This window comes from Ptychodera flava, chromosome 17 (genome assembly GCF_041260155.1).
Source record: "Ptychodera flava strain L36383 chromosome 17, AS_Pfla_20210202, whole genome shotgun sequence".
Taxonomy (NCBI): Eukaryota; Metazoa; Hemichordata; class Enteropneusta; family Ptychoderidae; genus Ptychodera; species Ptychodera flava.
The window spans coordinates 25442332-25469232 of NC_091944.1; the positions used below are offsets into that span (position 1 = coordinate 25442332).

The following is a 26901-nucleotide window of genomic DNA, read 5'->3' on the forward strand; positions in this document are numbered from 1 at the left end:
GTCAATGCATCAGTTTACAAAAATGTACGGGACACCTCGTTTTTGTTTGCTTCGCTGATTTGGAGTATCTGCTATCCGCTGGGAGATGGACTGTTTTTGGATTGATTTTTTTTTCGTTGACCTGCTGAGTACCGTGGCATGTTCACGTATACTTTAGAGATCGACTGTTTAACATGCACCCGAAATTTATGACCAGACTTCAAAGGATTTATTTTCAATTGGAACTGTGAATCTGGTGTGAGGCGTGCTTGATTTCCTTGAAATGTAGAATCTTATGACTGCCTGGTTGTAGAACTATGCCCTGACGGCACATAAGCATGATATCTTTGAAATCCTCGGCGCCGGAATTATAGCTGCCAGCTCTCGTTCCACGTGCGATGTCACGTCATTTTCCGATATATTGGCGTTCGTCAGACTGAACGTTGGCTAGCTAGCTCTTAAATTACATTCTGCGTCAATCAACATTGACCACAGAATAATGGGTTGGGTTCTTCAAAAATGTCAATACGTTATGGAATGTGGAGGGGCTTCTCAAACTACATGGTTGTTCAATCAGTTAACAAATGATCGTGATGCCGTACATCTGTAGTTTACGGTAACCTATAAAAGCACAGTTGCCAATAACATTTTTATCATTTGCCAATTACACAGCCTAGGCAATGTACGTCATTATATAATGTTCCCTTCTCACCAATGAATCTATTTAATCGACCATATAAGCCTTGTTAATATCACACTGATTGAGACGTGACAAACATTTCCAAACCCCAGAATGTCATCAATAATATAGTGCTACTTTATCGATAACAAAATCTGCAGATTTCGGGAAAAAAATCACAGACAAATATTAAACAAGATAAACAAGCGGTTAATCAGCTAGACAGACAGACGGACAGACAGACAGACAGACAGACAGAGAGGCATGACATAGATCACAGGGAAGGTTGATAGTGGCCGTATATAATTGACCCCAGTTATGTTACTTCGCGCATGCGCAATTTCCAACAATTTTGCAGTCCCCCTTCAAATCTGCAGCCTTGGATAAGCTCGAGATGACGCAATGGAATTATTTTTGTAACACGTTACTGGCAGGTTCATGAATATTTGACTGCAGGAGGGCAAATTTATTTTCTTTCGATATCCAACGGGACTGCTAGTCCACGTTTCGGTTGAAGGCACACATCTCCGGCTAAAGTCGTTGGGAAAACATTGTCTTTGAATGATGTTGTTTTTATTCTTCTTTGATCATCATTTCGTAAGTGCCATAGCACATGACCCGAACCAAGAAAAGTAAGAGAACTCCTGATTAAAGATACAAAAGTTGACTTGACCCCCTCTTCTCCTCCAAGAGCTCTGTGAATTTCAATATGGACTTATTTGAAAATATGCATTGTTTTATGTGGATAATAAACCGCAGTAATCATCACGGTAATCGTAGTTAATTATTGCAAATAGTAAAACCATCCCATTATTTATTCATCAATCTATGCATCAGCGTCGAAGCAGGCTCTAGGGGTGTCTTACGTTGTACGTAATGGATGCAGTCTTTAAGCTAACCGTAAGTATTTATTGAAGCTCTTGTCGGCGATTAGGAAATCGCATGAAAAACATGCCAGGCATGACTGCATGGCGACAGAACAGATGTTGACTTAGCATGATTTATGCATTAAGCTATCGTCATCCTTGATGGCTCGCAAGTACAATGAAAACACCAGAAGTTCGTCTGGTCGGTGGTGAAATGCAAATTGGCGAAGCGTTGGCATATGTAAATACATTCCCGTGACCTTGGCTATCCTGAAGTCAATCCCTGTCTTTACCTTCTAACCTCAAAACGTTTATATGACGGTAATTACAGTATAATTTTCAGAGTAAAACAGCCGCATTGTCTATATTGTGAAATAAACACTTTTCTTCAAAACTCTGTGAATTATAACATTTCACGCTAAAATTCTAAAGAAATGACATTCCTCACAATTTTGACCATGATAAATGAACGCTTTTACATTGGATGCAAACTAAGGGATCTGTTTTTGAAACACAAGCCGTTGCAAAAAAGTACATCATTCATTAAAGACTAAATTAAATTTTACTTCGTCAAAGTTTCCCCACATAGCGATGTGAGAAGTCAGAAGGTTAAGCGGGCGAAGTGCCATGACGAGCAATGCTATAATGAAATAGATCGGAATGCACTCTATCAAATTCAATCACCCCCTTTGTATGTGCTGATAAGATCTGCGATATTGACACATGGTCAGCCCACAGCGGTTGTAGTAGCCGGGTGACGTTATATCAGTGCCCGTTATCAATTTTCGATATTTTATTACATTGGTTGACCTTTAACATTGATCGACATTTCTGACCTTTGCAGACGCCCTAAATTCGATTTTTTTTTATTTTTTCAAATGCGACAGACATAAACCGATGCTGGCGCCGGATACAGTTAAGCAGTAAATTGCAGTCTTGATTGATCAAATACAACAACTGGGACGCTATACCGTTTTGTAGTGGCTTATTATTTCACGAAATTGAATTTTCCCCCGTCCTCTTAATTGACTCATCCGGCGGAGGCAAGAAAATGAAATTGCAAAGTTGTTATTTTAGCCACTTTGGTTGATTGCTGATGATAACGCGCACCTAAAAACCTGATGAGCTTGCGCGTGTGTCTGTGCTTCCGTATCTGTGATGGACATCCGCGTGACGACATGACAGAAACTCGGAATGAAGGCTGCCAGAAGCATGACCATTACATCGCGTACAGGGATGCGGCTCTGTTCTAGCATCTGCAACAGACTCACAATCACTCACTTTTGAAATTAAGTACGACACACAACGTCAGCCGTGGCAATAAAGTGCAGCCATTCGTGTTAGGGTACGATATTGATCAAGCTACATTTCTTTTCATGCAAGGGCTATGCAATAAGCCTGGAACGTCACACAACTTATCTTCTGAAAAAAACCGCAATACTGGTCCATATAGTCACAATAAATCAGTTTAATTTGTTATCCATATGAATCCGGCATTCATAAAACATGGACAGAAATATGAGATACGTTCTCGGAGTGAGATAAGCTGACAATAATTGCGATACGAAGCACACCCGTGGTGAATACATCGGCAATACTTATGAAAAGATGAATAATAATCGTGTACAGGGAAAAAAATTGCATTTTCTGGAATGTTCCAGGTGTTAGGAATAAGATCAAGTACTCGTAACGTTAACGTAAGTAGCATACAGCGAGGAATTTGCGGACACGTGGCGCGGTGTAAACTGAGATGCGGTGGTTTACATGGATAACACCACCATCGGTATTTTTCAGTGTGGTTTTATTTTCTGGGGTGCCTGATTGAAACGAATGGTTAGAAGGTCGCGAAGCCTTTGGATGCTTGGGCATCATGGAAAACAGAGTGATATATCTGCCTACTAGGCAAACAAACAACTCGGGACCGGAGTGTCTCAAATATTTAGCAGTAGATCGAAAAACCACAGCCAGGGAGTGTACGATGCGGTTCGTCGTCAGGTCATCGGCGAGCGTTTCTCCCTGTTCACTAGTGTGATTAAATTGCCGTTAGTCTGAAACACAGGGTAGGCATGACCGTTTTGCCATCGTTTTTCTAATTGGTAAAATCAGTCGTCTATGAACAATCACACGCCTACACACGGATAGGTTGAATTGAACCACATGGAACTCTATTTTCAACTATCACTTGTATCAATATGTATCTTCCGAAACGACGAGAAATGAAAATTTAAATTTCCACTCAGTAAAACCATGATAAATAAAGCGTCGCAACAAGTAAATGACGCACTAGTATATACATGCAAGCGTTATGCATTCGACGCATCAAGTGCAACGGGGCAGACTAGGCCCATTAACTTTTGGTGTCGCCATCACATTTGAAGCACATTCGTCGTTTGGCTGTGTTATGCTTCCTTACCATGGTCGGCGAGGCTGTTGGCGTTCCGGGCGGAGTCGGACTTATTCTTTCATCCAAAAGCAAGCCGTAAGAAGGAAAACTGATGCCTATTCAGTGACTTTGCCGTCACAGGACAACTGATTAGGTGTAGTAACGATGCAGATGTCAAAGAAATCGTGACACGACCTATCTTGACAGTACTTGCACCACGTTGATATTATTGTATCCAGTCGGCCTTTTTACGTAAATAATATTTCACTACTTATTCTCAAAAAAATTGCAGTTTTCATGTGATGAACACAATTTCAATTCAGTGTTGACATGATAAATAGATATCGCGTTGTTGTGGTCATTTGCTTTTCAACATAATTCATTTCTTCATACTTGTTCTAAAATTATCGTCTGCTCGTGCATCCGTGACTGACGCAGTGACATTTACGGTAAATGACAACGGTGCTTATAATAAAGATAAAATGTTACTCACAAAGTGACTTTGGTTGACGCCCAGAAATAAGACCGTTACACACCTGTGTGAAAGTAGAATTTTTAGCCATCAAATTTGCCAGACAGACTATTTCATGAATAACACCTTCTGGGAACGTTGAAAAATGATAGCATTTGTACTCGCAGGCTAGCATACATCTAATGGTTACTGGAAAGTATAGCGTTCAGTTGTTTCTGGTAAGCGCGCGTAGGCGACTCATTGACTCATTGCGTGCTTAAGTGGTCTTTTTTAGAAATATCATGCAGACAGGTTTTTTCAGATCAAGACGACTTTTTTCAGATTTTTGCCAAAATTTTTTATCAAAAACTGTAGCAAATCAAAAGTTGCGTCCATTTGGTCCAAAATGATGGTGCGGAGAATTGCAGCAGTTATAAAGGGTTAAGAACGGCGCGTAGCGTCTTTGTCTTTATAAGCTTATTTTAACAATTCTCACGCAAAAGCATTGTCAGGCACTAGGTTATTAAACACGTAACCTAAACGAGATATATCGTATCATCAAAATTAGAAACCACGGTTTATGTGTCTGTCTTTTCTACAAAGCCAAAACCGGGAGAAAGTTATCACGCAGTCGACCTCAATAAAAAACAAAAAAACTAGTGCCGTGATATTCAATTCACTGTACACTGCCGAAAGTCACGCAGTAGCGCCATGTTTTATCTCAGGTTAAAACAATGATGATTTTATAGATTTGCCTCGTCATTTTTATTTCTCATTCATTAAAAGATATTAATTTACAGAAATATAACTTAGCGTTATTAGCGCTGCATGTTTAGTTCTGTTTTTGGGTGATGATAGATTTAAAGTAGAACGCGCCTCGGGGACAGAAATTCGGGCCGTCAAATTTTATCAATATTCTTCTGACCTACCACTTGTGAGGGCTCATTTTGAAGCTCTTGGCGAAAGAAACGTTTTAACCGTCTTTTTTCCCCATAGAGTCAACACAGGATGGCGGCCATTTTGAATTTCAAATATCGAGAAATCGCAAGTTATTTGTCTCTCTAGTACCAAAGTTTGCACGGTGACCCCTGATTTTATTCTTGTTTTGGTAAACGAATGGTTGAAAGTTTCACTGAGGAAAGTTTGAGCAAAAGTTTAAGTCTTTCACTTTCGAGGTGCATATTACCTTAAAGAAATAAAAAAATACATGAAAACAAGAATTTAACCCGCGTCGCAGTATCATTTTTTTCAAAAGGCCTAGAACGAGAAACAAGCCTATAATTGTTTTGGGCGTCGACTTAACTGTGCTTTGAGTAAACATTAGCAAATTGGCGCGAATTAAGTGAAAATGGTTTCAATACGACTTAGCACATAGCAAATGATTAACAACTAACCTTCCTCAAACAATGCAAACACGCCGCATTTCACTGACCCAAATAGTTATTGTTCCAGATCTCGATGTAGAGAAATATCATCCCAATATTGTTTTTAGTGTATATTCATTCCTCATTGACAATATCAAGCTGACAACTGGTGGGCGCCACAGTCTCTTGGTCTGTTCCACTTTTTGGCATGCCTCTCTGACACGTGTGTGCGTGCGGTTGGAAGATAAGTTGTTGGAATGATGCGTGTTATTCTTCGGTCTACTTGACCTTCCCTCATTCTGCGAAATTTGGAATCGCAACTTTGATTCAAATCATGTGCGGTTTCGGTGACCTGATAGCATCCAATATGGCTAATTCCACTTTTCTTCAGAAAGCGAGTGGTTCGTCGCTGCAACGTGTGTAAAATGTAATCACTTTTTCCAAAAGCTCTCTGACCTTACGGCAATATGTTACGGGCGTACATTTGACAGTGCATCCGACGGGAACAACCTACCTATCCTTTATCTAAAAGCCATGTTACGGGAAAATTGCATTTCGAAGATGGCGTTAATGGCCACTGGACACATTCTAATGGATGTTTACAGACGCAAGTAACTCTGAATAAAGACGGGCTGTTGAAATCTGTCCATACCTGACTATCTGTCTGTCTGTCTGTCTCACTGGCTCTATCCCTCTCTTACTGTGTCTCTGTATGTATGTGTCTGTCTGTCTTTGTCTACCTGTCTCCTGAACGTGTCTGTCTGTCTGTCTATCTGACTGACTCTCTCTCTCTCTCCCTCCCTCTCTCTCCCTCTCCCCCTCTCTCTCTCTCTCTCTCCCATCTCTCTCTCTCTCTCTCTCTCCTCTCTCTCTCTCTCTCTCTCTCTCCTCTCTCTCTCTCTCTCTCTCTCTCTCTCTCTCTCTCTCTCTCTCTCTCTCTCTCTCTCTCTCTCTCTCATACCATCTCATATTTTACGACAGTTCATTACTGGATCAAAGAATTATCGGCATCCATCCGCTTTCTAATAGGGAATTAAATATTTGGAGCTATGAATTTCACGGACAAGTCAACGGTCATGGCTTGAAATAAGATGGTACAAATACATGTGCATCGGCGTATCTTTGACGTCATAAAGCCAAATTTCTAAAAAGCACCTAAACGTAGTATTTATTGGCTTTCGCTAGAACGACGTTTTCATCACGAATCTCCGACTCCCGCTGCTGAAGTTCACTTGCAAGCGCACCTCGGTAGATTGCCCTCAACCAAACATAATTTGTTAAAAGCGGCCCGCTCGCAACACTGCTGTGATCGCCATGGCGGTAGCTTGGGGAAAAAAGCTAAGGATAGAGAAATATGCTTTTGATTTGCTTTTGATTAAATGAACATGTCTCCCTTTGCATGAAACAGAGGCCATTTTCATTATTTAGTTGGGGAAAATTTAGCTGGCTGGGGACACCTGATGCAAACAGATTAATATGCCCGTCATTGTTGAATGTATCCACGGAATAGACTAGTGCAATACAACATCAGCCTTTTTTAAAGCATTGGAATCGTAAATGGGTGGAAAGCCGCCATTCTTTGAAAGGCAATTCCGACCGACGAAACGTTATTAATACCCAGGCTGTGGTGCTAGGGTCACTCGCGACATCTTACTTACCGCAGTTTATCGCCATTCGCCCTCACAAATCAGTTCGTAGACAGAATGAAGAAGTGTAGAAGGCTTTTTGTAATTGTTACCGCTGTCTCGAACACCCGAAGTCGACACACGAGCTAATTCAAGTCGAGACGCCTTTTCCAATGTAGGTGTTATATAGTGAGCAGGCGTAGAGTCGCGTGCTTCTGATGGGCAGAAACCAGAGTATGATTAAATCCCCTCTACTGTACCAGCAACAGAGTGTAAGCGACCCAGGACAATTTTTCAACCTGTTTACTAAAATGTCAAGCTTTACATTCTCCGCGATAAACTTTTATAGCAGCCAGGTTGTCACGTGATGTCGCGTAGTCCGAAAATTAAGAAAAAATGCGACATTTACACTCAAATTGATCACATGAGAGCCGAGCCTGCGACTTGATTACGTTACGTCACTACCACTGAAACACCGAATGGTCATTCCGAAGCGTTGATTAAGTGAGATTGGCTAATCCGCGGGGAGAGAGTCAATATCAACTAATTAGCTTTATTCATCACAACAGTGGTCTTGACGTTGAAGATACCCGCTTTTTTGTTGTTTTTGTGTAACATTTGGCTAATCTATTACGCCTATACATCGATGGTAATGGTAAGCCGACAAATGTATCACTTTATTGCAGGATTTGTCTCCGGGGGGCCGCTGTAATTTTTACTTCATCAGCCATCAGGTACAGTCGTCATCAGTAAATTATTCCATTAAGAAAGAATTCCATGTAATTTTTAATTTCCCTCGGTAATTTCCATCCACATCTCATTTGTAAATCGAGTACATCTCCATCTTGCCATTCTGTTCAATGGTGACTAAATCAAAAATTGCCGCGAAACGATAACTCAATGGCCATCTCTACAGCCTATGTTTGAACAACGCTGACGAAGGCGCCTTTTTAGGTTTCAGACTTTCTGTGCCCCAGCTAGAGGATTTAATAAGAGCGGAATATGAGCTATCGCAAACACCAATAAAAAAAACCCAACAACCCAGCGATCGGGAACATACAGCCATAGCTATTTGCTGTAAGCTTAAAATTTAACAGGTCTAGCGTATGTGGTATGTTTATCCGCTGTATTTTTAACCGTCCCTGTCTACAGAGGTGCCGGGAAGAACATTATCTAGTATACATGTATATAAGATGTCGCCATCATTGCCCGAATGATCAGGAAAATATGATATAATTACATTGCATAAGAATTGAAATCCGGACTGAAATTACCATATCAGCTCGCTTATTATAAAAACTGCACGCATCTTTTTTGGTAGATACGATCACAACTATCAAACGTCACAGAACCATTTACTCTTTAGTGGGTCCATTAACTTAAGTTACACAAACAAAATAAAGTAAAATATTTCAATAATCTCGCAGCTGTCATTAAAGAGGTAATTGGAATGTGGATCACGGTACGTCTGTTTTTTTTTCCGTCTTTGCAATGTCACCGTATAAATGACAAAACAGATGTCATAGCTGGTTAAATTTAAAATAATTTACAACCTGTCAGTCCAGGAAATAAATCTCAAACGTGCCTTGGATCGATTTTTATCCATACGTTGTCGATTTGTCCCTAGCTTGTTGATGTGAACGTATGGGTCGGCTATTGAGTGATTGATCGATTGATTGATTGAGCGATCGATTTAGTTATTTATTTTGCAACCGTTTTCCATATATGGCAAGTAATGATAACCTTTCATGCTCTAAATGAAATTGACACATTTTAAGTCACGTCGAGATAGCGGTGAAGATACTCAAACACTACAATATTATTACATGTAACAAAGTTGAGAAGAAACATGTGGGCTGTGGTCAGGATAGCATGATAAATGGCTCAGTCATGAGATGTAACGTATGATTAATCTTCTTAATATTCATCATTCTGTTTCATTAATCAGTTCTACATGGTAATTACCTGTTGAAGACTAGTATTCCTGTCCTGGCTACGGGCCATAAAAATGAAAAGTTTCATTATATCTGAAATCAATTAACATTTTCCAAGAAGAATGACATAATATCAATCAATTGTTACGATGTGAGAGTACGGTGGGCGCAATCTTTGCAGTTTAAGAGAAGACTGCTTGTCCTCACTCCAATGCGTGAGTAAATGAACGAACGGGCGAATAAACGAATTAGCGAATGAACGACTGACCGAATAAATGAATGAATGAATGAATGAATAAATGGATAAATGAATGAATGAATGAATAGATAGCGGCGTAGACTGAACTTTGAATTTGCATATGGCTTAACAGGACCAAGTGCGTTCACATACATGTACAATATGGTTGTTTAACTCTGTGTTATATTCATTTTAAGTTCAACTGTGGTCATCTAAAATTGATCGAATTGAACTGGCATTTTTCATGATATGTTGGGTTTTTTTTATGACAAGACACATCATAGTGCCGTACCTCGGCCCAGATGACGAGATAGTACTGCATACTACAATGCTCTCACATGAGCAATATCCCTTCATGGGTCCGTTGTGTCAACTCCTATCTCAGTCTTATCACGGCCATGCGTGACGACTGTTATGTTTTATGACCTCTGTAGGTACAAGATGAGCTTGTATTCATTGCAGGGTTCGTGTCATCTCCAGACACAATCGATGACCATTCAGCTAACGAACACAATCATTCGACCCATCATGATGACATTTCCATAACTTGCGTATTGGAAGTCTCGAATAACATTGGTATTGAGTACGCAACCATCGCATTGTTCAAGTAAAAACACTCTGATTTCCTTTATACAGTGTTTAATAGTTTTTAGATGTGAAGGTACCTGAATAAGGCCACAAAACACAAATGTATTAACATAAGCACAATTTTTGTTTGTTTTTTTTTTGGAAAAATATAGTTTTATTTGTAATAGTGTTAATATTGTGCTTGTTTTCTTAATTTTCTCTGAACACCTACAAACACGCGGAGGGCAAACATAGAATTTATTTAAAATGCCTAAATTGTAAAAAATACAACAAGACGTGCAAGAAATAAAGACTAATAAAATAAGATGTTTCAAAATACGCTCGGGGAAAATGAGCGGTGTTTTATGAGCGGTAAATTTCCCCAATCACTTAAAATGATTGAATGCCTATTCTCGGAAGACATGCTTTATGAATGGGTGAAACAAACACTAAAATAATAGTTCCCCACATTAGACCATCATCTTGCTTTCTGCTTTGCCGCCGATATTAATCCAAAAATCAACGTGTAAGTATTCGAAGCATATTTTGAAAGATGTCAGAGGAAAGTCAAAATCGGCAAAGACTAAGACTGTGATTCCGAAATGCACATTTTACAATTTTTTGATTTCTTGATGGTTGCGAACCGATAAAACTGCTTCGCTCGCGTAGACTATGCTTTGCATAGTATGCAGTGACAATGACGCTGAAAAATTGACTTTGACTGTGGTAGTCCTACATTCAGATAGATAGCCGGCTAATATCGCAGTATGGGGCCGGGGTTCATGTGAAAGACGCTAGATTCTCGGGATCACAAATAGAAACCGTTGACGCAGTTTCTCATTTTTATAGGAACTTATACTTAAAATTACGTGGCCTAGGACTTCGATGAAAAGATACAAGTTCAAGCCATCGTAAGTATGCTTGTTTCCCAAAGGTATTAATATCTCAAGGTCAGTAACATCACAGGTGAAGAGTCAAGGACAGCCATAATATTGGGTAACTTTGCAACGCCGGACGTGAGTCCGAGAACTTCCCAAAAATGGTGACGTTTAATGTGCATATCGCGACTCTTACCATTAATGGTAATATTCTATGGATAAAATCATCACAAATGTGTGCTACTTGCACGGGTACATACATGCCAAAACTGTTCATAAAAGTAACCGAATTAAAAGGTGATACAGTCAATTTACTGTAATGAATTTCGATAAATGGATATTAGTTTAAAAGTCTTATTATCTTTTAAATCGTTCCTGATTTTCTAGGTATATCTCCCTCTTAAGCTTTCACTGGCATGAATTGTCGTTCCCACTTACCTCTGTAATGCATGCAGACATATACGTGCAAGAAACCTCGAGTGACATTTCAGGTAGAACGTTAACGCGCCTCGGGGACAGCTACACAGACTTTCATACTTTTACAATTCTTTTGCGATCTACCACTTATGGGGGCTCATTTTAAAGCTCTTGGTGTAAGAAACATTTTGACCTGCTTAGTTTTTTGAGAATCAATTTTTTTATTTTTCTTTATATAGTTAACACATGGATGGCGGCCATTTTGCATTTCAAATATCGGTTAAATCTAGAGTAATTTGTTTCTCCAGTACCGAAATTAACAGGGTGACCCCCGATTTGTTATTCTTGATTTTGAATGGAAATGGTCGGAAGATTCATGAGGAAAGTTTGAGCTAAAGTTTAAGTCTTTACTTTCGAGGCGCAGACAACTTTACATAATCTGAACAATATTACAGACCAATAGGTCGCACTAAATTAGAGTATCGGCGTCCAACCAAGGGGAATAAACATCTGATTAATGTTGGCACTGTAAACATCGAAAATGTAATTAACTTTTAAATTGTCAATTATCTGTAGTAAATTAATTCAGTTCAATAACCCTAATTAAAAGAAACTGTTTCAAAAATAAGTCAAAAAAGCAATAATCTGCTCAAATGAATAAGAAATTAGAAATTCACTTTTTTGTTACTTTTCCCAATTCAATAAGTTTCGTATCTTGGTTCAAGCAGGATTCATAAAGTGTTCGCTCTCCAATTAAGAAATGGAATGTCCAGTTGGAAATGCATATGATGAAGATTGCCAATCATAGCAGCAACGATGACGTGCAGAAAAGAATTGTTTGCGCATGTATTATAAAACCACGAAAATAATAATAAATAAATAAATAAAGAACTAATTAAATGAGTATCTAAATGAATAAATACATATAATAAATAAATAATATTGTGTCTGGTTGTATTCTAAAATGAAAAAAATAGTTTAAATGTTTTGTCTTAGTATCCTACATGTCTATTCTATGATATATATATATATATATATATATATATATATATATATATATATATATATATATATATATATATATATATATATATCATTGAGATTGTAGAGCTAAGAATCCTTTCACTTGTGTTTGAGGATTGCAGTATGCATGATTTTCAAGTAACATCCATTACTACTTTGTACTTGAAGGAATTAGTGTTATTATTTACAACACTGTGACACAATGCTTTCCGAATCGAGCGTTGTACAAATTAAATAACAAGTAGAAAACAAGTCTTAGACGTTACTAAGAGTTTCACACTACAAAGCCTACATGTGTTCTCTGTATAGCGATCATCAGACGAATGGTTCAACTTATCTTATCTTCGAATGTTTCCGTTGCATATATATATAATATATATATATATATATATATATATATATATATATATATATATATATATATATATATTAAACACCTATTGCCTGGTCATGAGGGCTATAGCGCTCGTCTATTACCTCGAGGGGCCGTGTGTTACCAGTAACACATCGCTATTCCCCCGAGGCCGTAGGCCGAGGGATATAGCGATGCGTTTCTGGTAACACACGGCCACAAGAGGTAATAGACGAGCGCTATAGCCCGAATAAAGACCAGGCTATAGGTGTTTTATAACACACCACATGCTCATGTTGTATTGTTATATAGCTTTTAATGTGTTTTGATATTTTACACCGCAACACTCCACTGTGACAAGTTCACAGGGCGATGTTTCCACAGCGGTGCAGTTGTACGTGGTACCATTTTCTTTCAAAAATTATTCTAAACATACCTAGCGACATCCTTAGTTGCACTTTAATCTTTTCCGTCGATGAGCGACATCCTTAGTTGCACTTTAATCTTTTCCGTCGATGAGCTGTTCAAGTTCCTACGCTATTGGAATGTTGGAAAATGTGGGAAAATCTGTTTTAGAGGATGTGTCGTCACCTATCCCGGACGCACATCACGTTCTAGTCACCCACCATTGTTGCAAAGCTGCAGACGACACTACGGTCACGTGACCGGGCACTTTTCCAAATTTGGTCAGAACTATTTCCATAGGGAAAAAGCTTTTCAAAAAATGCCCTCTGACGTCACTTTTGTCGATCTGGAGGGGACTAGACGTATCTATTTTTTCGTCACGTGACGTATTCTGGCAAATCGCGACACGGAATGAGCATGTGGCTTGTTATAAATATATATATATATATATATATATATATATACATAATGACATACGTACTTTGCTACCGTGTGAAGTACACAACGATCATTATGTCAGTTAACAAGCATACCTGACAACTTTGGCAAGTACAGCAATTGACTTTTAATATGCTGTCACTCATTGACCCGTACTTCAACTCCATTAAAAAAATTAACAGCTTTATGTGCAAGTGTTAGGTTTACACAAGGGCCTTCACAAAGTATCCGAGGTTAATTCTGTCAGGTAATGACATCACCAAATTGACAGAAACGTCCAACAGCTGCTATTGTCAAATAGGTGGTATAAAGGGCTCGACAAAAAAAGTCGCTGATGATTTCACTTTCCCGATCTTTCAAAGCTGTCAAGCTAAATGAAAGGCTCCTAAAGATTAATTTTCTCGACTTGTGGTCTCTCTTTTCTCCTGTTCATTCCAACGAAACCCTCGGTTAAACGATGTTTTGTACCACGACGACAGGCTTTTACAAAACCCACAGGGCACTGCTAGCCCTTTCTCTAAGCTAATCGCACTCTCATCCGATTGATACAGTCCACTCATTTCATGCGGAGTAAATCATCATATTCGAGGGTCAGCTAAACTTAGAATACGTCCTTCCAAGTGACAGATGTATAAAAATCCCATCTAATCATGCTTTCAAAATGTTCATATTTCTACAGGCAATGAATAAACACCAAATCTCAATTAATTTTCATCCTATGTTACTGCACTTACATTTCATTAACGCACTTAATGTAAATGAACGATGCAAATAAAATTGCTCTTCGAAACTATTAAATACATGTTTCTTTAATGAATTCCTGGATATAGAAAATGCCTTTCGGCTATTCCCTGTAAAATCTAATTCCAGCAGGTGTTACTGACATCTCAACAAGACATTGATATTAGTAAAATTCGACGACGACGATGATGAAGATAATGATGATGATGACGACGACGACAACGATGACGTTGATGATGATGATGATGATGATGACGACGATGATGATGATGATGGTGGTGGTGATGATGTTGATGATGATGATGATGATGATGATGATGACGATGACGATGATGATGATGATGATGGTTGTGGTCATGATGATGATGATGATGACGATAAATATGACGATGATGATGATGAGGTTGATGGTGATGATGATGATGATGATTATGATGATGATGATGATGATGACGATGATGATGATGATGACGATGATGATGATGATGGTGATGATGTTGATGATGATGATGATGATGATGATGATGACGATGATGATGATGATGATAATGGTGGTGGTTGTGGTCATGATGATGATGATGATGTTGACGATGATGAAGACGATAATGATGACGATGATGATGATGAGGTTGATGGTCATGATGTGATGAGGATGATGATGATGATTATGACGATAATGATTATGACGATTATGATAATGATGATGTTGATGATGATGATGACGAAGATAATGATGACGATGATGATGATGATGATGATGATGATGATGATGATGATGATGATGATGATGATGATGATGATGATGATGATGATGGTTATGGTCTTGATGATGATAATTATGATGACGATAATGATGATGATGATGATGATGATGATGATGATGATGATGATGATGATGATGATGATGATGATGATGGTTATGGTCTTGATGATGATAATTATGATGACGATAATGATGACGATGATGATGATGAGGTTGATGGTGATGATGATGATGATGATGATGATGATGATGATGATGATGATGATGATAATGATGACGATGATGATGATGAGGTTGATGGTGATGATGACGATGATGATAATGAGGTTGATGATGATGATCATGATGATGATGATGATGATGATGATGATGATGATGATAATGATTATGACGATGATGATAATGATGATGGTGATGATAGTGATGGATGACAATGATGATAATGATTATGACGATGATGATAATGGTGATGGTGATGATAGTGATGATGATGATGATGGTGGTGATGGTGGTGATGATGACAATAATGATTATGATGATGATGGTGATGATGATATCATCATCGTCGTCGTCGTCGTTGTCATAGTCAAGATACTTATCACAATAAGTTTTGTTTCGAAATGAATTCACCCGTTATCATCGTGGATAAATGAGTGACAACTGATATTGTCTGACTTAGAGTTTAACTTTATCAACGTTTCGATTTCTGAATATCTGCTTCACACACGTACACTTTAAAAGATGAATTGGACGTGTTACACAACAAACTAGTGTAGTGAACAAAATGCTATGTTACCGATGTGCTTTCATGTCTACTGCTGTACACGTGGAGGGACTGTGTGCTGTACGAACATGTCGCCGTCTTTGTCTGTCTCTCTCTGTCTGTCTCTCTGTCGCTGTCTCTGTCTCTGTCTATGACGGTGTCTGTCTGTCTGTCTGTCTGCCCCCTCTCTTTCTCTCTCTCTCTCTCTCTCTCTTCCTCTCTCTCTCTCTCTCTCTCTCTCTCTCTCTCTCTCTCTCTCTCTCTCTCTCTCTCTCTCTCTCTCTCTCTCTCTCTCTCTCTCACACACATTTTCATTCCTGTGTACTTTTGCTTGTCTGTAGATCTTTCTGCGTTTTTGTTTGTAATTTTACTTTTTTCTTCGTTTGCAAACATCTATTGTTATCCTTAAAATATTACTAATAATAATGCTATATGTAGGCTTTGTTTGAAATAGCAAAAACAAATTCAGAAATACTGTGTTGAGTATGGCTTTTTCCAAAGACTAATTAACCATTAACCTGTCATTAACCTATCGAGGAAATTCTTGACTTTTTTTGCAGCAGACTGGTCAAAAACCGGTCCATTGTCTTGCCATCGATTTCTTTTGCTCTCTGATGATCCTAGCTTGAATAATCCATGAAAGCTGCACCGTTAATGGCTCTTGAGCTCAGATTTCGTCACTGTTTTGACGCGAAACATCTGCGCCTTAATAAGATGCTAATTGCGTGATCACAAATGGCCCTTGGCACAACTTATCCCGGAAAAGACAGAAACATACATACGGCGAAATTTGTTTTGACGTCAATTTCGATGACTATTAAATTGCTTAATAGAGACCTGAAACAACGCTATTCTTGACGGATGCGTGTAATTGCAGGGTAGGTTTACTTTTACTGGCCGTGTGTTTTGCCTAGCTTAGAACTTACTGTGCGTGAATTATAGTGTCGGAGGGAGCTCAGACCTATAAATCGATACAATACTTCTCACAAATACAGATTAGAAGTGACACATCCTAAACAAGTGTGTCCCATTGGGTATAAAGTCGATACTCTCACTTGTTAAGCTTCCCCATGGGTTACAGGTATACCTTTTCAAATTGAATAAGAATTTACTCTATAGATCTAGAATGTGTAGCTGATAAGATATAGGATGATGTCACTGCGTGGCACCTCTACTTTAGGTGTCCTATTCGGCCGTATTATTTAATTTTTCAACACTCCAGTTTGCAATTTCTTGACTTCATCTTCAACACTTTTTCCAACACGTAATCAGTATTTCGAAAACAATAAGCAAATCTTTTCTATAATTAATGGGGACAATATATAGCTTTAAGGTTTCATAATTGAGTCAGACTTGCTTTGTATAGGTATTTTGCGCCTATTTTAGTTACCCAACCATATGTAGGCCCTTTTTACAGTTTATATTGGATCAATCTTAAATAAATAATTAAATGATAAAAAATAAATAGATAAATAACTTTGTTTTGGTGAAACAGAAAGATTTTGTAACAAAACCAAAGTGCATGTACATTTAAGTAGGGATTGTTAAAGTTTGAAAGGCAAAACCGCTCTGGGGTTTTGTACCTTAATTAATTTGTTTGATATGAAAAGTATTTTTTGTTTGACTTCTCGGAAACATGCTGAAATATCAGCTGACTCTTCACAACCCAAACTCTTCTTGCAGCAAGACAAGATTAAACATTCCTACTTATTAAGTGAAACCTTTGACCTCATTTCCATAAGGACACACATCTTTGACGTCATCAGTTGGCTATGGCACTTGTAAAATGATGCCAAACGTTTTATTGTATGTACATGTACCATAAAAGTCAAGTCTCGAACAAAACGTTCACCTTTTTCACTACTACAAATGTTTTTTTGTAATGAAAGTTAATTGGCGGTGCCTTTCATGTGGATAAGAATTGCAGTTTTTCTAATATTGCGGCGATGTTTATTTGTCACAGGGAAGCAAGTCAGAGAAGGAAAAACCAATTTTGTATAAAGGTCACAAAAAAATCATCTGTTTGCATTCAGGAAAGGGGTAATTTTTGACGTTTTCATTTGCAGTTATTTAGCGTCGTCATTTTTGTACCCCTAACATGGTTGGAACTAATTTTGGACAATTTGATGGTAAACTAATGATGTTCCAATCTGCAAAATAATGTTACCTCATCTGCTTTCCTTTTTAAGTTACACAGTTGTTTTTTATGAGTAGTTTGTAATATATAACATTCACCTGTGGGACACCCAACAATTTTGAGAAATTTGAAAAATACAGAGATCCATTCTCCCGAATTAGTTCAAATCGTGTTCCCTGAACTTCATGCAAGCATCACAAGTATTTGTGATGTCCCGTTGACCCGTGGTAATCAAAACAAACCATGTAATGTGAAATTGTGTAGAATTGAACTCTGAATTCTTGTCATGATACATCAGGTTGTTAAAGAGAGCTTTAATGAATTGTAAAGTGCACACATACAATCTGTACTAATAAATGGCACAATAGTAAGCCCTTCAACGTGACTTTTGAAGTGTTTCAAAAACAGCGTATGTATGTATGTATGTATGTATGTATGTATGTATGTATGTATGTATGTATGTATGTATGTATGTATGTATGTATGTATGTATGTATGTATCTATCTATCTATCTATCTATCTATCTATCTATCTATCTATCTATCTATCTATCTATCTATCTATGTGTCTATGTATTTACGTATTTGTGTGTGCACATGTACAATTGCATCACCAAATTGGTGGATTCTGCGACGGACTATCAAGGTGTTCTAAACTATTCTAATTAGAAATGAAGCCTGTACACGTCCTTGGATATTTGCAGCATTCATTAATGAAATTCTAACACATGTCAATTTTCAGTGACAGCGTGCTTTAAACGGATGAACCCACGTCGTTCAATTCTGGCAATGTTCTGACGACTTGTTTCAGCGAGATTTATCAGATTATCACAGAGGCATGCATACAAAATACTGATGCACTACATTCCTTAAAGAGAATACGTGCCGCAGTAAAAAGGAATTCACGTTCAGAAGCGGGATATGAATACTTCGACGACAGTGAAACCATCTTCTTTTTATTTCTATGTATCTTAATGCGTCAGTTCTATTGACAGTGTGATCAGAGGGACACCGCATCGTACAACCAGAAAACAAAGGGAAAGAATTTTTTCTCATTCCAAACTTAAGTAGATGTCACAGCTCGTCATAGAATGCCGCAGTTCTACCTTCAAGTGTCATTGACATCCAGAAAGAGATCAGACGTTGTCAAACGCGGAATTAACCCGCCATCAGAGCATTTTATCGGCTATTCAAAAATGTCATGACGGCAATCTACTATTTACAAAAAGACTTTTATAAAAAAGGCATGAAAAACACTATGTCGCTATCCAGCTTTGAAATGAAAACTTGGCTTTCTCTATTTTCAGGCAGCTTTCGGAAGTATAAAACCTTCTGTGTCTCCGCTCGATTAATGAGCCTATTTTAGGCCTTTCGGGTATGTTGTAACATCCAAAGTGTAAGCATTTTCAGCAATGCTTGACAGGGGTGTATACCCAGTGGCCATGTGTGCAACTTAACTTTTCATCTACTATATAAGAATCTCGTAGCGTTCATATTCCCCGCGCAGCCGAAGTGCTCTATAAGTTCCGGAACCCTAGCAAGTCAGATAAACCGGCATGATGCAGGATTCAAAGGAATCGATCTCTATGTTGTACTTACTATACCATCTGATGACCGCTCTCTTGAGTGAACAGTGAAATTTGTACACGTTGCGTAATGTTAGGTTTCTTCCGCTCCTATCTTTTTGTCACTTATCATTTCATTTGCTCGAGAAAAGACGTATGACGTTTGTGTGCACGTCTTTTCATGGTAGTACAGAGATCGATGCATTATCACAGAGTGGGATAAACACAAATACATATCAAGTCCTCGGGATGTCTGAAAACGCTCGATTTTCACACTCTCTGTGATTATCAGACAAATATACCCTAATAAATGTTGCATTACATCGATCTTGCATGACTGCTATCGAGCAATGGCTGGGGCAAACGAAATGGCTTTTGCGCAATCGATTTCAAGTCAGATGTCGCCGAGACTGCGATACTAAAATGAATGGTAAATAATAACAAAAAGAAAGACTTAAAGTTGACTTTCAGGTTCTGTTCTGTTTTGTAAGTAGTGACGACAATCTATTTTATGTATCAAAAAGCTTCGTTATCTACCCTAACCCTCGTCTGTCCATGCATAGGGAACAGTTATCATGTCCGTCCCCGAGGGTGGGATTTGGTGTAGGTTTGTCTTTGTCTCAGCACAGCTTTCTTGTTGCTATCATTTATTTCTATACGTTGGAGTATGATATGTATTGCCAATAAAGATTTTTACTAACAATCTTTTTGTGTCTTGGTCTTGTGTTAGCACTGGTTTTAAGCGAAGTTTAATCACTATGTTGCGTCTATTATCTGATACAAGGGTAAGTTGCTAACTCAGCCTTGCTTGCTTTGGCGCTTTAGGTAATCATACTTATAATAAAACAGCGTAAGATTATCACAGGAGAAATACATGACACTGTGCATGCAGTCATAGCCTGTAGAGAAAACTAGGGTCTATGATACAGTGAAGAGAACAATTTCAACAAGAAGTCTGCAGAAAACAAGTTCATAAGACCAAGATACTTTAAGTTAATATTATAAATCTTTATTAGCAATACGTGTACTCCAATGTATCAAAATAAACGATAGCAACAAGAAACCTGTGCCGAGACTAAGACACATCTAACCCCATCCCCACTCCAGACGGACATGACAACTTTTCCTTATGGTCTGTCCGATGTTTGATTGTGTAACGTCTGGCTCAATATGTTTTCTCAATCTAAAACGAATCAGTATTATTATGAATCCTCTGTTATTTCAACAGAAACGCTTGATGAAGGTTGTCTGCATTATTATAAAGGCGTTTGCCTGTGACAATTGCGATTTGAGTGGGTACATTTGAGATTAATGATGGGCATCCCGTGTTATGAGACAACAGAATTTCAAATAATGAGTCTACGGCCGGGTCCACCAGCTGTTACTAAGTTGACTAATGGGAAGGCATCATTTTCACGACACTTTGTTGTTTATTTAGATAAACACATCGTATGTTTTACATACAAAATGTGTGGTTACCAGACACTGTATCGGCAAGGTCGAGTAGACTCGGCTTCATCGATCATGACCAACCAGTTGTAGTGCTGTCCATATCTACGGTAACCTGCAGCTGTGACAATTAAAGTCACGTGCATGATAAACAACGGCAACTCAATGTACTGGCCAAGCCAGTCTTGTAACTTGAAGGATTTTGTTGTTGTCAACCGGTACAACTGTGATATATTTCAAAGCTGAAACGTAAATCATAATCAATCATAAAATAAAATGGAGCACTTGTTGGCCAAGTTGAGATACTTTTTCTGAAAACATCTCCGGATTTGCCAATTTTTTACAGCGCGCGTCACAGTGCGTCGCGTATTATATTACCTAGTCTGGTTCCCTGACCCATTTCCCCGGTAGAGGGCGTGGGGAAATATAGGGTCAGGTACCGGGTAGCCATCTTGAACAGAATTTTGTTCAAGATGGCGGAGGTTAGTCACCTGACAGAACATGCTACAACAAATATGGCTGCTACCATGAAAACGCCGGTCAAAATTCGACTGGATCAGAATTATGTTCGAACACTGGTATCCGAACCAAAAACATTGGCACACAGACGGGAAACATAAACTGAAAGGATTAATCCAGAAGTACGGGAAATAGAGGTGATTGAAGGCTGGCTGTGATATCGCAGCAGTACTTGTTGCGTGTATCGAACGCGCTAGGGTCATTGAGGTCATCGCCGACTGTGGCGTGACCCCAATGACCCGAGCACGTTCGATACACGCCACAAGTACTGCTGCGATATCACAGCTAATTGAAAGCAAACTTTGTTGGAACTGTGAACGACGATTGATTTCGATGGATAGAATGGTGTCCGAATTTCGTGAAAAATGCCAGGCATCATGTCGACGTTCTAAAAGTATTAAGAGGTGTGCTAACAGTGGCTAAATCATGGAGGTAGAAAGTCTTTCTTTCTACCTCCACGGCTTTGTGGTACAAACAAGAAGTTGGTGTCAAGTGAGCCTGAAAGTGCGAAACCCAAGAAAGATGAGAAAAAGTTACAAGTGTTACTTTCATCCAATCACAGCTTGTTTTATTTTAAACCAATAGCGTCCATGTTTACATTAGCAGGTACCTGACCCTATATTTCCCCACGCCCTCTACCGGGGAAATGGGTCAGGGAACCAGACTATATATTACCATGCCCTGATTGGTCGAGCTGAACCACGTGATTGACCACAAATACACAGCAATGGTTTGTTTACATGCCCGTGAATATGAATAATAAGATTTACAACTTAAAGTATCGTAATATTACAGCTGAAACGTAAATCATAATCAATCATAAAATAAAGTGGAGCACTTGTGGGCCAAGTTGAGATACTTTTTTCTGAAAACATCTCCGGATTTGCCAATTTTTTATAGCGCGCGTGACAGTGCGTCGCGTATTGCTCAGTTCTTGGACCCAGGTGTCGTTCGCTTAAGAAATTTTCGCAAATTTTGACGGTTTTCTTTGGTTCGTTGATAATATAATGGAAATAACAGACTCCGCCCTGACCATTAACGTTTATTTATGGGCGCGGGCTCGAGGAAAGCCAAATGAACGGGCTCAGCAAGCCTCGCCCGTTAATTTTTGGCTTCCCTCTCGCCCTTGCCAATAAATAAACGTTAATGGTCAGCTCGTCGCCCGTTATTTTTATATTAAGATGACGTGTCCAAACAATGTTCGTTAGTTCACGAGTCTCCATTGTCTTCAGTTACATGTATTTTGAAGATTTATTTGACATGCAAATGAGCATAATAATGATGTGATTGTCACCCTGATTTAAGGTATAGAAAACAGAACTCTAGTTTCTGTAGTACCAAAATTTGCACGGTGACCCCGGGTTTGTATTCTCGATGTTGAAATAATATGGTTGAAAGTTATCTTGAGAAAATTTTGAGCCAAAGTTCTTGTCTTTCAAAACATTTGGGTCTGTCACTCACGAGGGTTCATTATGAAGCTTATGGATAAATAAAATGTTCACCGGCTTAGTTGTCGGAAAATCGAATTTTTAGTCCGCATATTGAAGGGGAATAGTTTAAAATCTTCACTGTGGAAAATTTGGGCAAAATTTTACTTCTTTCAATTTGGAGGCACGCACTATCTTAACCCTTTGCCCCCTGACCCCCTGGTACTCTATGACGTCATCGGACATTTCTGTCCGAGCCGGTAGTACATGCCTCGAAAGTGAAAGATATTTGCTCAAACTTTCCTGCATGAGACTTTCAAATATTCTCTTACCAAATCAACAATCGAAATCTGGGGTCACCGTGCAAAGTTTGGAACTAGCAATAATACCAAACATTTTGCGATGCGGTATTTTAAATTCAAAATGGCCGCCATCCCTGTGTTAACTCTATGGGGGATTCTTGGATTTCCGAAAAACTAAGACAGTGAAAGTTCTTTTCATCCACTAGCGTTAGAATGAGCCCCCACAAGTGGTTCGGTAGATCATAAACGAATTGTGGAAATTTGAGAGTCCAAAAATCTGTCCCCGAGGCGGGTTGTAACTTAAGGCTCGTATTACCTAGAGGTGTTCTCATAACGAATTATCTCGTCATGAACTAAAACGGACCATGTGAAAAATAAACCAATTATAACGCCCTCAGCTATATTCGACTCTGAAGGCAATCATTATATTCTAAAGTTATTAAAGAGAGTTTTGCTCTAAATTTCAAATATTTGCTGACTGAATTAATTGCCACAAAGCGTAGACAGAAATTTTCTTTAGTAATACATAGTTTTCTCATTAATTTATTCTGATAAGTGCTTTCCGGCTAAATATTCGGCCGAAATATTGAAATAAATTAACAAAAAGAAACAATACAATTAAATTGTCGCAAATACTCAAGACACACCTAATTTAGGGCGGAAAATTCAATTTCGCGGAGTCTGTTAAGTATTAACCTTTATCTAATAGCGATTTTAATTATCGTTATGTGAAAAAAATAATTAAGAGAATTATTAACATGCTTATTATTATCTGACTTGTAAAACAATTTTGGTAATTTCCGGACTGTGAGTGAGCCTAGAGCCATTGATCAATTTCAAACAAAAATGATCGCTGCTAAGATAAAATATATGATAGTAAAATTAACTTTAATGTTTTTTTTCTTTCATCTCATAAAAACGCAAATACGGACGACCCCAAAAGCGGAAAATCATAAATGTGTTCTTAGAGTTAACAAAATATATGGTTGGAGTTGTGCCAGAGCAATCTTCCGGTGTAGACACGAGCAGCTTTTATAGATTGGGGAATATGAAAATATACAAGTGATACGCCGTGATTTCCTGAGGAAAAATTAGACGGTTACGAAAACTTGCAGGGCTTGCGAGTGTTTTACAAATTTTAATGATATGTATTGAGTGAGATCTAATACTATATCGCTGACTCGCTTAGTAGCCCGAAAGACGAATGGCCTGCTTGAAAGAAACAATTAACTTCTTGTCAAGAGATGACAGGAACGTCATCGAGAACAGACAAATATTTCCGTTACGTGTTTGTAAAGAAAATTGTGCCTGTCAAATGTTTGCCAGGATCAGGATTCAGATACGTGTCCCTTTTGTATCACCCGGGCAATTATCTTATGGAAAAACCAAAGATGGCCCAAGTGGCCTTGTGCATTTGTTAAAGCGCCGTTGGCAGTGCACATGCGCAAGAGGAAATATAGACTCATTATTTCTTGATCGGCCGAGGAAATTTTGACAGTGATCACCTAGTCCCGTACTCTCCCAAAGAAGCGACTATTCACAATTAATTTACCGAGAGTTTTGGAAACGTTTGGCTTCGGTGTTTTCCCGTGGCAGTTATCGATTAGGTCAAAATGTCCCTCTTATTAATTCAGAACAAGAGCTCTCAAAACGACTAACTCATTTATACGCTCTCTGAAGTTTCCGTTCAATATTTGAGTTGATAGACGACAAATCGATGAGTAGGGCACGCAGGGGTTAGCCACATCATGCGTGCCAGTCCGCTAACTATTTGACAGTGCAGCAAATTCTCATGATCAAACACAGAAATTATTACGTCGTGAAATCAATGCTATTTGTTGACTATCAGTAACCGACCTTCCCTGCAAAGAAATGATGACATCATCGGATTTTTTTCTGCTTTTCCTCCAAACCGAGAACTACGCGACGTACTGTACAACTGATAGAGATATACATCCAAAAAACCACGTCGACGATCAGCGCTATTCGAACACCGCGTTTGTTCTTTCCAAATCAGAACATAGTATCTGCAGCGGTGACATCGGCGAGTTTGAATATGGCGCCTCATAAGGGCGTGCTTGATAGTTGCAATTTTCGTTCACAAAGTCTGAAAATATGTCAGTTTAAGCAGAATAGCAAAAGAAGACAGCGTTTAATTACAATTCTCAAAGAACGGTGCAAAATTCCCATGGTATCTATAGGAAAACGCGAACTGCTCTATACCTCCGTCACAGGGGGCGGAAGTAACTAAAAAGATATCCTTCCGCGAAAAGCTGCCAGTAATGGAATTCCAACTCCGAAAGTCCGAGCAAAATTGAAAGCGACAAATGCAATTTCAACGCAGCTTTTGTTGTTTGCATTCGCCACAGTACAGGAATATTGCATCAACTTGGTATATAAAAAATTAAAGAGAAAACATTTGTTGTTGTCTCATACCAGTCTAGTGCGTGTTATGTAACTAGTCTGCGCATGCAATTCCCGTTGTCAGGTACGCGCACTAGAATCACATATACATCATTGTCTACTCTTGTAAGTCATCCTATTTCTTCGCAAATTACACATGTATACATTTTTACTCGCCCGACCACTGAACGCGGTGGTGACTGCAATGGCATGTTAAACTTCAAATACGGTTAGCATTTAGCCACCGAGATAAAAATATCCCTTAATCAAACGGTTAATAATCTCGTAGACTTTGACAAGGCCCTCGAATTGCTTTTAAGCTGCAGTATTGACCTTTGACGCCCCAGTCCGTGCCTGTTTAGCGATTAACTCTTCGATTTGATTCTTACATTAAGGGACAAATTAAGTTCTGTCACTAGTCCGGAACAAGGTCAGCGTTTTCGTTGAAAGGTTGTGGCGGAATTACTTCAATCGTTGGCTACAAGTGCCATCAAACGGTGTCCCCGCTACTCACGCCAATTTTGGTCAGGTAATGGCTTCCTGATTCTCACGACACTCGTCCATCAAAGCATATTGATTATATACTTTCCCCGTTACACACATAGCCGCCGCTATTCCTATCCGAATAATTCTTTGCGTTCGTCACGACTACCCAATTTTCGTTGTTGCATTTCTCTGACCAAGCAACCATAGCGTTGGTCACAACTGGAGTGAATTTAAAAAGCGTCTTATTTTAAAACACGATATCGTTGAAAGCATACGTAACACAAATGCTTGCTTGCAAAAAATTGGTACCCTGGGTGGGTTAAGTTTAAGACCAAGACGTATACGAGCACTCGGAGACTATCATGGCACGAAGGTATATGGAACAAGGTATATGGAACAAGTCTTTTTGAGTATGTTACACGGTATGACATTCAACTATTATCGGTCATGCACAGTGTACATACCAACACTTTGAACCAATTTTCATATTAAACTCACTACGAATTTGATGTAGAGGTAAAATGGAGTTATTGAACTTTGAACCTTTTTATTGTAAATTAATGTATTCATCATATTCTCACGGCCCTTGTGTTTATTACTTGAAACAAAATAAATTAATAAAATATAGGGGTAGGCGTAGATCGTAGGTTTGAGAGATCGTTGGTTGGAGAGAGAGCCTGTCATGAATGAGAGTGTGAGAGAGAGAGAGAGAGAGAGAGAGAGAGAGAGAGAGAGAGAGAGAGAGAG

The 26901-nt window shown here is 38.7% G+C and overlaps 1 protein-coding gene across 2 annotated transcripts in view; it reads right to left on the reverse strand.

The window, feature by feature from the left end:
- LOC139115870 (glycine receptor subunit alpha-4-like) overlaps positions 1–26901 on the reverse strand; it is an 80350-nt gene that overhangs the window by 44036 nt on the left and 9413 nt on the right. Inside the window, exon 1 of one of the 2 annotated variants that reach the window (XM_070678272.1) lies at positions 7381–7522. The exons of the other annotated variant lie outside the window; for it this stretch is intronic. The gene's annotated coding sequence lies outside the window, so the exon portion shown is untranslated. Of the gene's footprint in view, positions 1–7380; positions 7523–26901 lie in introns of those variants that run through there. 2 annotated transcript variants of the gene reach the window in all.